The sequence below is a fragment of the Myotis myotis genome, unplaced genomic scaffold, assembly GCF_014108235.1.
Source record: "Myotis myotis isolate mMyoMyo1 unplaced genomic scaffold, mMyoMyo1.p scaffold_m19_p_3, whole genome shotgun sequence".
Classification (NCBI taxonomy): Eukaryota; Metazoa; Chordata; class Mammalia; order Chiroptera; family Vespertilionidae; genus Myotis; species Myotis myotis.
Window position 1 is genome coordinate 86,701,907 of NW_023416335.1, and position 14,383 is coordinate 86,716,289.

The 14,383-nt window shown below is 40.6% G+C and overlaps 1 pseudogene; it reads right to left on the minus strand.

Moving 5' to 3' along the window:
* Positions 1 to 12,726: 12,726 nt before the first annotated feature.
* LOC118650475 lies at positions 12,727 to 13,703 on the minus strand (annotated as a pseudogene).
* Positions 13,704 to 14,383: the final 680 nt, after the last annotated feature.

Here is a 14,383-nt window from a genome sequence, read left to right on the forward strand (position 1 = left end):
TCACGTGGCCAGGCCGCCTCACGTGACACCGACGCCGCGCGCCCGGCGAGCTCCCGGGTGGAGCTGCCCCTCTGGCCTCGCAGGCTCTTTGGCTGTGGGCCCGCAGGCCCGCGGCGTCCGCGGAAGCCGGTAGGTTGGGAGCCCAGCCCTCCGGAGGGTCGCGGTGGAGCTTGGTGGCCGCGGAGCTCACAGCCTTTGGTCCGGCAGGGAGCCAGGGACGCGCGAGGGGCGGACTCCGGCTGTCCTCCCGGATGGCATGGCGTGGCCCGGGGTGGGTCGGCCAGCCACCCCTAGAGACCAGGGCGGAAAAGCGGCTGGCAACTTCTCTCCACGTGCTGCTGCCGGGGATGAAGGGCCTCAGAGGAGGAGAGCTTGTTTTACTCCAGAGACGTGCCCCCGCATCCCTGCCCCCGCACACCGGTGCTAAAAAGCACCTGAGAATGGAGGGAGGAGGGAGGTGACACCTGCACCTAGAGGAGAAGGGAGTGGAGCACAGGCCCAGGTCATGGGAGAAGTCAGGGAACCTGGCTGTCAAGTTGGAAGGGACCTAAGACGGCAAATGGACCATGTCTTTTCTTAGTATAAATGAGTAAACCAAGGCCAAGAGGAGGGATGCTTCATGCCATTCCAGCCTATTATCTGCGGAGACCAAAGCACCTTCATAAAAAAAAGTTATTTCAGAAAAGACCCAGTGGGCTCCGCGGGATAAAGTTCAAACTTCTTGGCGTAACTTTCCAAGTAATCTTGTTCAAACTTACTTTTCCCCTTTGTGCTCCCATGAATAAACAGAAAAACACTTCATTTTCTAATTATCACCGAACAGCTCCACTGCCTACTGCAAGAAGCCTCCTTTTCCTCATCTTCGGCACTTCCTCAACAGTAGTCTAGAGGCGCTGGCTGCAGAGAATGCCTCTTTTCCTTGACCACTCAGGTTTCTTCCGATTACTACTTACTTTTTCCCTAAGTTGCTCTACTCCTTTTTGCATCTGTTCATTCTTTTGCCTCTGTCTGAAATACCTGGAGTCATTCCCCTCTCCCTCCTTGAAGAAAACCAGAACCAAACAATTGTTAAAACTGTAAAAACATTTTTATCAGAAACTATTGCAATACGACAATTGAGACCAGTTCTATACTGAGGGTTCTTTTCCCCAAAGGTTCTGAATAAAATCTGTTTTTACCTCCAGAGTTGTGGGAGGACTAGTCCTCTTTATGTTCATGCTAATAGATGACTATGCTAGTAAAAAGTATCTGCCAAGAACCTAATGAAATACAGTTTTTACAGCTTTAACTACTGTCAGACTCTGGTTATCTTTAACATCACCTCCAGGTATACATCAGCCTCCTAGTCATTGTTAAGAATCCAGGTCTAGCCCTGGCCGGTTTGGCTCAATAGATAGAGCGTCAGCCTTGACTGTGTTCAGTTCCAGTCAAGGGCACATGCCCAGGTTGTGGGCTAAATCCCCAGTAGGGGGCGTGCAGGCGGCAGCCAATCAATGATTCTCTTTCATCCTTGACATTTCTGTCTCTCCTCTCCCTTCCTCTCTGAAAGCAATAAAAACATATTTAAAAAAAAAAAAAAATCCAGGTCTAATACCACTTCTGTCTCCCCTGCATCTTCCCTGATTCAACAGCATCATCGATTGAGGTTCATTCGACACTGTCAACTGTAACTTCCCTGATTTCTAGGATGCTGTACATAGTCTGATGCATAAATCTCACATTGCCCAAAAATGTACTGTGCATTTCCTGTAAGGGGTAAATTATTTATCATTGTCTTCTTCCTTGGATTATAAATTCGTCTGGGCTTAGTGCAGTGCCCTCAATATCCACTAAATGAAGTGGCTTGACCAAGATCATAGCAGTTCAGTGAAAATACAAAAAAAAAAAAAAAAAAAAAGTCTAGTTTGCTCAAAGAAACTGAAGTCAATTTCTTTAGGCTATAACCTGATCAAAAGAACTTCTGTAAAACATGTTTATGTAAGAGAAAAAAATGAGGGTTTGGGGTTTGAGTAATCAAGTATTTGATAGAGGACAAATAATAGGTAGATTAGGAAGGGAGGAGAAGGCCTTCCAGGAAAGAGAGCAGTGTGTTCAAAGGTAGGGAGGCATGAATCATTGTTATTTATTTGGGATAAGCAAGTAACACTGTATGGCTGGGTTTAGTGGCCTTATTTACCTCTGGCACAACAAAAGCCGATTTAGTTAATGTTGATGTACTTGAAAGAATGACATATCAATTAGTATTAGTATTATTTATTGGACTGAGTAACTTTCCATCAGACAAATTATAAGCTCTTCACCTAAAATTGGCCTGTGGACTCATGCTAGGTGGGTTTTTTTACCTTTTTTTTCTTTAGTTCCAAAAGCTCTCTATAAATCTTATATAAAAAATAACAAAATTATTTGTTCCAACAATGAACTTTTTCTACAGGGCAAAAGAACTCAAGTTACAAGCACTACTTTAAGGAAAAAACTGGACTCTACCTCCAGAGTTGGGGAAGGACTACTCTTCTTTATGTTTATGCTAATAGATGACTATGCTAGTAAAAAGTATCTGCCAAGAACCTAATGAAATACAATTAATGTAAAGTTTAAGTTGGAATGGGACATAGGAGAACAATTCTAATCACTCTTGGGGACTTCAGAATTACATTTCAAAAATTAATCTCTCACCCAGCTGGCGTGGTTCAGTGGTTGAACGTTCACCTATGAACCAGAGGTCACGGTTTGATTTCTGGTTGGGGCACATGCCTGGGTTGTAGGCTCAATCCCCGATAGGGTTGCAGGAGGCTGCCTATGGATGATTTTCATCATTGATGTTTCTATCTCTCCCTCTCTTAAATCAATAAAAATATATTTATTTAAAAAGTTAATCTCTCAGTAAATGGAAAATTAGAACATTGTCTTGTGTTTGCTCCCTTTTTCTCCACTATGCTCTTCTGTGAGTGTCAATTTAGGCCATTGTGGGTCAGCCAATCCATCCCTACTCCCTTCAGCCGGACTATCTCACCCGAGGTGGGGGACGTCCAGCCCAGCCCACAAAATCATTTGGTCTGGCCCTGCCAAGGCAACTGCAGGTGGGACTTGAAATTCAATAAATCTAGGAGCTTTTTTCATAGCAACATGAATTTATATTCAGTGAGTTATATTTAGCAAAGGATGTTATAAATATCCAAATGGCCCTTGGCAGAAAAAAAGGTTCCCCACCCCTGAACCTCTGATTGAATGCACCTCTTCCACAATATTCTTTGCTAAGAAAATCTAAAGGTCCCTTACGTGGACAGTTGTTTTGCATAGGCCACTGCAAGGTTGTTGATATTGGACAAGCAAAAGTAAAAGAGATTTCAGTTACTTCTTCAAAGGCTTGAATATTATTTCTTCTGAGAGAAATAGCTGGGAGAACCCAGATTATCTTCATCTTCTTTGTTCCTTCCCTCCTCTTGGGGATGGTCAAGATTAAGAGAAATAGCCTTGGCCCATTTTTCTCAGTGGTTAGAGCGTAAGAAGGGTCCTGGGTTTGATGCTGGGTCAAGGGCACGTACCTCATTACAGATTCCCCAACCCCAGTGGGGATAGTGGGAGGCATCCAAGCGATACCTCTCTCATGTCGATGTTTCTCTCTCTGCCTCTCCCTCTCCTCCCTCCCTTCCACTCTTTCTACAAATCAATGGAAAAAAATATCGTCGGCTCTAACCGGTTTGGCTCAGTGGATAGAGCGTCGGCCTGCAGACTGAAAGGTCCCAGGTTCGATTCAGGTCAAGGGCATGTACCTTGGTTGCGGGCACATCCCCAGTAGGGAGTGTGCAGGAGGCAACTGATCGATGTTTCTAACCCTCTATCCCTCTCCCTTCCTCTCTGTAAAAAATCAATAAAATATATATTTTTAAAAATCCTCGAGTGAGTATTAAAAAAAAGATTAAGAGAAATAAGCTGGAGAACCACCAACAATGGTTACTAGTAAATAGGGAACATTTAGGTCCCTATTTAAGATTGCTTACCTGTTTTTGTAACAAACAGGAAATCTAATAGTCTCAAAGATAATAAAATTTATTTTGAGAATTGAGGATGACATAACTGCTTTAGCATTTTGCAAATGTAATAAAATATAGGATCTATCTAGAGAGAGATTCCTTGATTTTTACTTAGCTAAACAAGTTAAACATGATCAGTCACAATAAGTTTTACAATTTTAATCATTATGGATCAAACTCTTTGGGGATAAGGGAAGGGAGTGTGGGAAGATAACCCATGCACACAGACAATAGAGTGGTGAAGGCCTGGGGAGAGGGAGGGAGTGGGGGGAAGGCGTCAATGGGGGAAGAAAATGGGACATCTGTAATACTTTCAACAATAAAAATTTAAAAATCTACTTTGGGGATAATTTCTGCTCTTATAGTGGGATAAATAAACATAATATAAAATGTGGAAAAATAATGAAAGAAGTGGTAATGGAAAATTGAAAAAATTTTATTTTAATTCCTTTTTCCTTCACCCCAAGAACAAGATGAATTTTCCTTTTCTCACCATGCAAACACTTTATTTTTTTTCTGATTCCAGAATTTTTATTTAAAATTATTCTAAAAATTATTTTAATCTTTACCTGAGGATATGTTTTTATTAATTTTTTTTAACATGCAAACACATTAAATAAACAAACAAGAATCTTAGCCCTGGCTAAAGTAGACTTCTCTGCTGAGTCATATCTTCACCTGCAGATGCTGTGCTGAACAGATGGCATAAAGAATCAAACCTACCCTGCTACCTAGACCAGGCATGAGACCCTTCTCAGCATGGCACCTCCCATGAGTGTCTATATCACTCTCATATAAGGTCACCTGTATGCATAAAAGTGACACAATACACTCAGTTTAGAATTGCTTCCTTGTCCTCTGACGGGTGAAAGAGCTTCTTAAATATAGAATTCCTACACTTCCATGTGAACTGACAGTGGCCTATTTATTTTATTCATCAGCAGTGGTCCTAGTTTCATCTTCATTTAGATATAGTAACACCACCAAAGCAACATTGTTCAATAAGCCACCAGCTTCTGGTAGGAATTATGAGGTCTCTGGTCCTCAGAGTCTGCAAGGACTCTGACTGCAATTGGCTATGAATCAGGATGTTCTTCTGGATGTTAGTAGAAGCTTTCTTCATAGCAACATAAATTTATATTAAGTGAAGATTCCATGGAATGACCTAAGGGTGTCAGGGTAGTGACAAGAGTAGTAAGAATATTTTCAGATGGGGATTTCCTCATTGGTTTGAAATATTAAAAGTGATGTTACCTGGGATAAATGAAATGACACAATGAGGAAACAATAAGATAAATCCAGAATGGAAGACAAGAGCCCTCCTAGCCTTTGTCTCTTTAAAAAGTTGTCTGTGGGGGAAAGGATTGGGGGTGGGGGTAAATGATCTAGCTTAAAAGAGACTAAAGAAACATAATATTCAAATGTAATACATGATCCTTGGATGGAATCATGGTTCTAAAAAGTTTTCAAAGCTATTAAAGATATTTTGTGGAGAATCACAAAATTTGAATAGAGACTGAATATTAGATCTTAGGGAATTACTGGGTTTTGAGTGTTTTTTAAGATGTTGCCCTGGACGATATTGCTCAGTTGGTTGGAGCATTGTTCTGTGCACCGGGAGGTCATGGGTTTTGTTCCTGGTCAGGGCACATACCTAGGTTAGGGGTTCAGTCCCTGGTTGGAGTACACATAGTGATGTTTCTCACATCAATGCTTTCTCTCTCTCTCTCTCTCTCTCTCTCTCTCTCTCTCTCTCTCTCTCTCTCTCTCTCTCTCTCTCCCTCTCTCTCTCTCTCTCCCATCCTCTCTCTCTAAAATAATTTTTTTAAAAGGTATGATAATAGTAATATTGAGAACATCCTTACTTTTAGGAAATGCATACCAGAATATTTAAAGACAGGGTGTCATGAGGTCTGCAGATGGTTCAGAAAAAAAAAAAGTAATACTATATATACACATATCCATAAAGAGAGAAAACAAATATGGCAAAATGTTGAGCCTAGGAAGTGTTTTTTACAGTTCTTTTTTATTTTTAATATTTTTCCTTTATTGATTTTTAGAGAAGAAGGGAGAGGGAGAGAAACATCGATGAGAGAGAAACATCATCCATTGGCTACCTCCTGCATGCCCCCAACTGGGGTTGGAGCCTAGAACCCAGGCATGTACCCTGACTGGGAATCAAACTGAACAGGTGACCTCTTGGTTCCTGGGTCAATGGTCAACCACTGAGCCACACCAGCTGGGCACACTCTTCTTTTTTATGGTAAAATATTGGAGGGTGAATTAACATGTGACCTTTATACTCCAAACTAATAAAGCAGGGCATTTCAGTAATTTGTCTATTTCAAAAAGGTTTTTTGAAGGCCTACCATGTGCTAAGCACTATTATTAAGCTTGGACATTTATATTGGTGAATAAAATAGTAACAGTTGCTTCCATGGGTGCTATACTGGACCACACTCTCTCTCCTTTAAGACCGAAGGAGTCAGCTTCTGGGACAGCCTTCATTAGTATTTGTCTTAGGTAAAGAAAGTTACTTTGCCCAAAGTCATGCCTCTCCTAAGGCCTGCCTGCAGCAAAAGACTGCTTGATGTGGCATTGTCAAGACCTGACTCTCTGGCCTCAACAAGGGACAACTCTAAGGAGTCAGCCCAGCTTCAGAACTCCCCTCAAGGTGGGCTGAAGCCTGGTTGTGACTGTACTGCAGCCAGCTTTGTCTTTATGCCCAGTCTTGCTCCCATCTCTTTCCTCCACAGGTCCTGAGAGCATCTACCTTTGAAGAAGCATTAAACACCCAAGTAGAATGACTCAGCCAGTTGGTGTCATTCAGCTTTTTCATCTGCCACCCCACTATTGGCACAATGGATTCACAAACAGAAAAGACATCATAACGAGGAGGAAGGCTATACATGGGCCCAACATCATTAGCTCCCACTCACCAAGATTAATCGAACTAGTGCTATGGCCAAGTTACCAACCTGCCAACAACAAAAACCATTACTGAGACCCATCACCACACTCTCCATCAAAGACACCAGCCACTTGGTGGAAAGGTGACCATATTGGACTCCTTCTTCCCTGGATGGGGTGGTCATTAAATTTAACATGAAGAGATACATATTCTGTGGGTTTTTCTTTCCTGCCTGCAGAGTTTCAACTACCATGACTATCCAAGGGCTTATATTATATTTGATACGCCAGCATGATACCCCACATATTATTGCATTCAACCAAGGAGCCCACTTTATAGCAAAAGAGATGTCGTACTAGTAGTGGGAACATGACCGTGGAATCCATTGGACCTTTCACAAAGCATAACACCCAGAAGCTATTGGCTTGAGAAATGGAGCAGCGTGTTGAAAGCTTGGATGAAGTGCCAGCTTGAAGCTGGTGCCCTGTGAGGACAAAGGGCTGCCCTGCAGGATACAGTAATGCTCTAAATCAATCACTATTATATGATGCTGCATCCCCAAAAGGAGAATACACGGTGTGGAAGCAGGAGTGTCCCTATTTACCATCCGCCCCACTGAGAAATTTAGGCTTTTCATCCTCGCAACTGTAACCCGGGCTTAAAGGTCTTGATTCCCAAAGGAGTAACATTTCTACTCAGGAACACAGCAAGAGTCTTCGTTGAACTTTAAGCTCCCCACCATGCAATACTTTTTGGCCCCTCAAGCCAAGCAAGGATCAACAGGCAAGAAAAAGATCTTGATGGGGTTAATTGACTCTTATCATCAGGAGGCAGTAGAGCCATTGTTACACAACGGAGGCCCGGAGACAGATATTTTGCACCTAGAGATACAATTGGGACATCTTTTAAGTACTGTCTTGTGCAATTCTGATGGCAACTGGGCAAGTGAAGCAGATGCAACCTGAGAGATTTGAGAGTCTGATTTAGTCCACTAGATAAGTCAGCTAAACCTTTCTAAGCCTTTAAAGGCACTAATTGACAGTGAGGAGAATCTAGAATGGACAACAGAGCCGGGAAAGGATGACTATAAGTTACAGTCTCAAGAACAGCAGCAGCAGCAGGGGCTGTAGTTCACTTTACTAACAAGTTTCCCCAAGAAAAGTAGTGTCCTGAAGGAGCTACTCCCAGGACTCATGAAGAACAGGGTCTGAGGGCACAAGGCAGGGGCCATCCTGGATGCTATCCTGCCTTGCCTAGACCATAGTTGTCAGCCCTCGTAGGAATTGCTTCAACTAAATAGAACTGCTTTGTTCAAAGTCAGGCCCCTTCTGGGCAGCCAGTGTTCACTGACTAACTGATGCCCAGTTCTCCTTTCATTTGCTCAGCAGGTATTGATTGAAGTACTTCCTAATAAAGTTCCTAAGCTAATCTCCACTTCGGACTCTACTTCTCAGGAAATCTTATCTGTGACATTCTTTCTAGTGTAGATGACAATTTGGAGGGAGAAATATCAAACTAGTAAAATAATTTTGTATTTGTACCCTGAAGGAAATGAACAAAATGCAGTGATAGCAAATAACCGGGAAGGTATATTTATAGAGGAGGTGACCTTTAAGCCAAGAATTTTATAATAGAAGTCAGCCATGTGAAGAGTAGGAAGGAGAGTATGTTTCAGAAAGAGAAAAATCTTGGATACAAACTCTTCCCAAAGAGCTTCCAATGTTGAAGTACCACCAAAACCTTTGTAGCCATGTTAACAGTTTTATTTCAAAGTAAAGGCCTGGTGCATGAAATTCGTGCACGGGTAGGGTCCCTAGGCCTGGCTGGCAATCAGGGATGATCAGGGCTTTCCGGCTGCTGGTTGGGGCCTTCCCTCGTTCTGCACCGCCCCCTGGTGGTCAGTGCATATCATAGCGAGTGATCCAACTCCTGGTCTCCCGGTTGAACTCCTGAGGGGACACTTTGCATATTAGCCTTTTATTCATATAGATGTAATGGGAGATCTTTATAGCTTTTTAAGCACATGAATAAAATGCTGTGATTTGCACTTTTTTGTTAGTTTGTTAATCCTCACCCAAGGATATTTTTCCATTGACTTTTTAGAGAGAGTGGAAGGGAGGGGGAGAGACAAAGAAAGAGAAACATCAATGTGAGAGAGACATATTGATTGGTTGCCTCCTGCATGTGCCCCAACCAGGTCTGGGGTGCAATCGAGGTACATGCCCTTGACCAGAATTGAACCTGGGACCCTTCAGTCCATAGGCTGAAGCTCTAGCCACTGAGCCAAAATGGATAGGGCTGTGATTTTCATTTTAAAAAACTTCTCTCTGATACAGTGTGAATCTATCTGAGGTTATTGCAACATCAAGAAGCCACCCCAAATTAACCCACTCCCTCCAAACCACATCCCGTGTGCCCAGAGCCCTGGGCTTCCCAGCTCACTTCCAGGACCTGCATTGGCCTCTTCCCTATGCCCATCTCCCCAAGAACAGACTGCATACCTTAGAGCAGTAGTTCTCAACCTTCCTAATGCCACGACCCTTTAATATAGTTCCTCATGTTGTGGTGACCCCCAACCATAAAATTATTTTCATTGCTACTTCATAACTGTAATGTTGCTACTGTTATGAATCATAATGTAAATATCTGATATGCAGGATGTATTTTCATTGTTGCAAATTGAACATAATTAAAGCATAGTGATTAAGCACAAAAACAATATGTAATTATATATATGTGTTTTCCGATGGTCTTAGGCGACCCCTGTGAAAGGGTCGTTCGACCCCCAAAGGGGTCGCGACCCACAGGTTGAGAACCACTGCCTTAAAGTCATGGAGTGGCCAGGGAGTGGCTGTTTGTGGGGCTTGGAAGTGTAGTGTCCACAGTACATGTGTGAAGTCCCTTCCAGTGTTTGATGAAGCCAGATTGGAAAAAGAAAGGAAGATGTGCTATAGGGCAGGAGCCCAGATGGTAAGTTCTCCCTACCCTGCCAAGTTCCGATATGGAACCCCAAGGATTCCAAGAATCCTAAATTCAAGGCTTGGCCATCTAGGTCTTTGAAACGCTACATTTAAACTATATTTATAAATATAGAAGGATAGAACCTATTATTTAAGTAGTTGTTGGCTTAATTTTTAACATACCTTTTTAGACATATGGTATATGGGCTTCCATTTGTAATTTTGCCCCAGGTTCTACAAATGTTAGGGATGGCCTGAAAATCACATTACCTACTGAGAAATCATATATAGACAAAGCTGGCTTCTTATCACAAGCAATAGATGTTAGAGGACAATGGAATAATATCTTCAAAATGATAGGAGGAGTACCTATTAATCTAGAATTCTCTATCCAATCAAACTAGCATTCAAAGGTAAAGATAAAATAAAGACATTTAAAAAATTTTTTCTGTCCTAGCTGATTTGGCTCAGTGAATAGAGTGTCAGCCTGCGGATTCAAAGGTACCAGGTTCGATTCTGGTCCAGGGCACACGCCTGGGTTGCAGGCTCGATCCCCAGTAGGGGGCATGCAGGAGGCAGCTGATCAATTATTCTCTCTTATTATTGATGTTTCTTTCTCTCTCCCTTCCTGTCTGAAATAAATAAAATATATTTCAAATAAATAAAAAGTAAATAAAAATAAATAAATAAATTTTCTAATAAGACTAAACTTATTCAATAGCCTAGTAAAAGTTTTGATTATAAGTATCCAACAGTATAAAACGTATAAAACTTGTAAATTTCTAATATAGTAATACAAAGTGCATGACCACATGCAATACATCCTATAGGCAAAGAGAGGTGGAAGGGGAAAAAGAAGACTGTGGTTGAGGTCTAGTAATAAATAAATAAATAGCACTGACCGGTTTGGCTCAGTAGATAGAGCATCGGCCTGCCGACTCAAGGGTCCCAGGTTCGATTCTGGTCAGGGGCATGTACCTTGGCTGAGGGCACATCCCCAGTGGGGAGTGTGCAGGAGGCAGCTGATGGATGTTTCTCTCTCATCGATGTTTCTGGCTCTCTATCCCTCTCCCTTCCTCTCTGTAAAAAATCAATAAAATATATATATATTTTTAAATTAAATAAATAAATAAATATAGAAGTAGAGATGATCCATGTTATAGTTCTACCAATAATTATATTCTACCAATACTACAGCCAAAATGTACAAAAATAAAAAAGAACCATTTCAAAATAACTCAGGAGGAAGATGATTATGTCTGGGACTCTTGTAATACACCTTAAAGGCTGTGGGAGAGCCAACCCAACTCATTGTCTAGTGCATGCCTAGGGATGGCTTGTAGTTTCTTCCGAAGGCGTATAAAATTGTACGTTTAGATTAAGAACTATAAGCTACAGGGTGCCCATAAAAAGTGGTTCACTCCTTATTGTTATTTATACTATCCAATTTTTAAAGTCCATCTTTAAAAATAAGAACTGAGTTTTATTCTAAGGTAGGCAAATGCTCCTCCTTCATTATGAAAAGTCTGAACTGGTAATATCTTTCGTGAACTTTTAGATAAGACGGAATGAGGGTACTTTGGCTTTGGTTCAAGTAATAGGCTTTTCATAAAAATGTTAGAATTGAAGGGCTCCACATTGTGGATTTATCATGTAACATCTCAATGTTCAGAAAGCCTGACTGAAAGAAGCCAATCCCAAACCAATCCACTCAGCATTAGCACACCTCTTTTCTTTTATTAGAATTTTACTTTAATATAGTGAAAAAATAAAACCCAAAACTCTAATAGGTTGAAGCAAGTCAAATAACCACTCTACAGATAAAGCCTTTACAAAGGTCAACTGAAGTAATCCACAGCTAAAACTGAATTGTGCAGATTTGCAATGCAGTCACCAGTTATGTAACACAAACAGAAAGTCAATTATTTACACACTCCGCAAGTCCTCTGAGAAATGTGCCCCACAAAGAATTAACCTTTGGTTTTTTTATGCCATCCTGAAGACTTGCACATTTATTTTCAGATAATTTAACATTTTTAATAGAGTGCATTCTTTACCATGTGGTAAAACGTTGGTACTATTCATGCAAGAATACATATCTTACGGACTTGATATTTCCACAAGAGGAGCTTTGGTTCTGCTTTAAAAGTTTCATATAAATTAAAACCTTTATTAAATACTAATATGAGGAAAGTGATCCGTAGTACAACATATACAGTCCAGTTACCTCTTTTTATATTTTGAAATTACTCCTTCAAGGTATTTACACCAGAGAGTTTAGATTGTCCTGCTTAATATTCAGGTTTGAAACATTAGAACTTTGGCAAGACCATAATATTTCAAAATTATTAACAACTACCTGTAGGGGCAAGTCCATGTTACTGAGTAATGACAAATTTATTATCATGAAGGAAAACAAGTGTAGCCAGCAATCTTTTAAAATGCCCCAACCACTGCTTTTCAATATAGAAAGACTAAAACTACATAGGTTTATCATACAACAAATTCAACCTCTGTCACCTGAAATTCCCTTAGTTCATTCATTAGAAGGGGATTTAAAAAGACTTAAAGAGCACTTTATAGCAGCATTCAGTTTTTCTATGAAATACTCAGCATATTAAATATTATATACGCCCTCTTTTTCTTTTAGTGAGCTAAAAGAAAGAGTTTGTGGAACTTGTGGCACTAAAAGAAAAATAATACACTCAAAACAATTCTAGAAATTGTCTTTTGGCAGAATTGTCTTTTGGTATCCAAGTTAAAAATAGAAGGGTCATTTTGTTGCTTTTTTCCCCAAAAAATTTAAATCATTTTTGTTCCTCTTCTACATAAACCTCAGCCACCACTCCTGAGTGGAGATGGGCAAAGGCTCTGGCCCCCGTTCCTCCCATTTCTTAACAGCTGCTTTCTTATTGCTACAACCAGGCTTCAATAGATGTGTGCCACTGCAAACTTCCCCAAAATGGCCTTTATAGATAATCCCTCAACATATTTTCTCTCTTTTCCAGTATGTGAGATCTAAAAAGAAAATAAAAACCTGGCATTCTGTTAGAGCCAGAAGCCATCTCTGTATCTGAGCCATCATCTGACTAGTTACCGTAACAAGGAGATTGAGCTGTGGAGGCACTTGAAGTGGTACTGTGAGCATTGAAATTGTGACCTTTAAATTACTTCTGCAGTTTGCTGATCTGATTGCTTTTTTATCCTGTTTCCAGATAGAGTTTCCCCTTTCATTGGTTTCAATGTAGTCTTAAAATTATTATTATTATTATTATTATTATTATTATTATTGTTATTATTATTATTATTTTTACTGATTGATTTTAGAGAGAGAGGAAAGGAGAGAGAATGAGAGAGATAGATGTGTTGTTCCACTTAGTTATACATTCATTGGTTGATTCCTGTTTGTGCCCCAACCAGAAATCGAACCTGCAACCCTGGAGCATAGGGACGATGCTCCAACCAACTAAGCTACCTGGTCAGTGACTCAATGTAGTCTTTAAACTGGGTCCTGCCCTTGCATCTATTACATGATTCCAGGGTGTGTGTGTGTGTGTGTGTGTGTGTGTGCGCGCGCGTGCGCGCTCGCTTAATCCTGCCAGCAATTTCATTTATCTTTTCATAAGCAGGACACAGGCATTATAGATGTCTCCTGAAGGAGTCTTATGCAACCCAAAACAGTTCTTAAAGCGTTTACTATCAGTGAATCAGGAACTGGAGGACTTAGCTCTGCAAATACAGCATCCCTCTATATTTTGGGAACATCTTTGGCTTGTGAAAACCAAACATCTTTGCTTCTGGGCAGTAGTCTTCCCAAAGCAGCCATTCTGCATGCAATACTGTTCCCGAGGTGTGAAGTGCACTCCAGGCCAACCCCTCACCCCTTCAATTGCTCCCTCCTTCTCAACTGCCTTGTCTAGAAAGATTGCTTCTGCAGTTCTCAAAATAAAGACATTTTAAACCAAGACTAAGAAAATGTCCTTCACACAGACCCTGCAGAAAGAAGAAATATAAACCCAGTAGGAAAGGTTAGAATGCAAGAATCAATGATGAACAAATAAGTTAGTAGACACATTAGTAAATCTAAGTAAATATTGACCAAAAAATTTATTAATTTTTAGAGGATAAACATAGGGTGAAAGTAGAGTGTTGCATAGCAATCAGCTGAAAATGAAAGACAGGATTCAGAGTTGAAACATTTTAAGGAACTTACGTTGAATATACAATGTTAAAAATTTTCAGCTATAACTTTTAATATTTTAAGGAAAACATATTAAGCAATTATGCAGAAAAGAAAGGAATAGTTATGATGAAAGACCCCCCAAAAAAGAAAGTGAGTAATTATGATGAAAGACCCCCCCCTCCCCAAAAGCAAAATAAGTGTTACTGGTTATGCACATAAAATTGTCCTCATTTGAATATGAAAAATTGGGCACTGATTTATTCTTTGTACCAGACCACTAACCATAAAATACCACTTT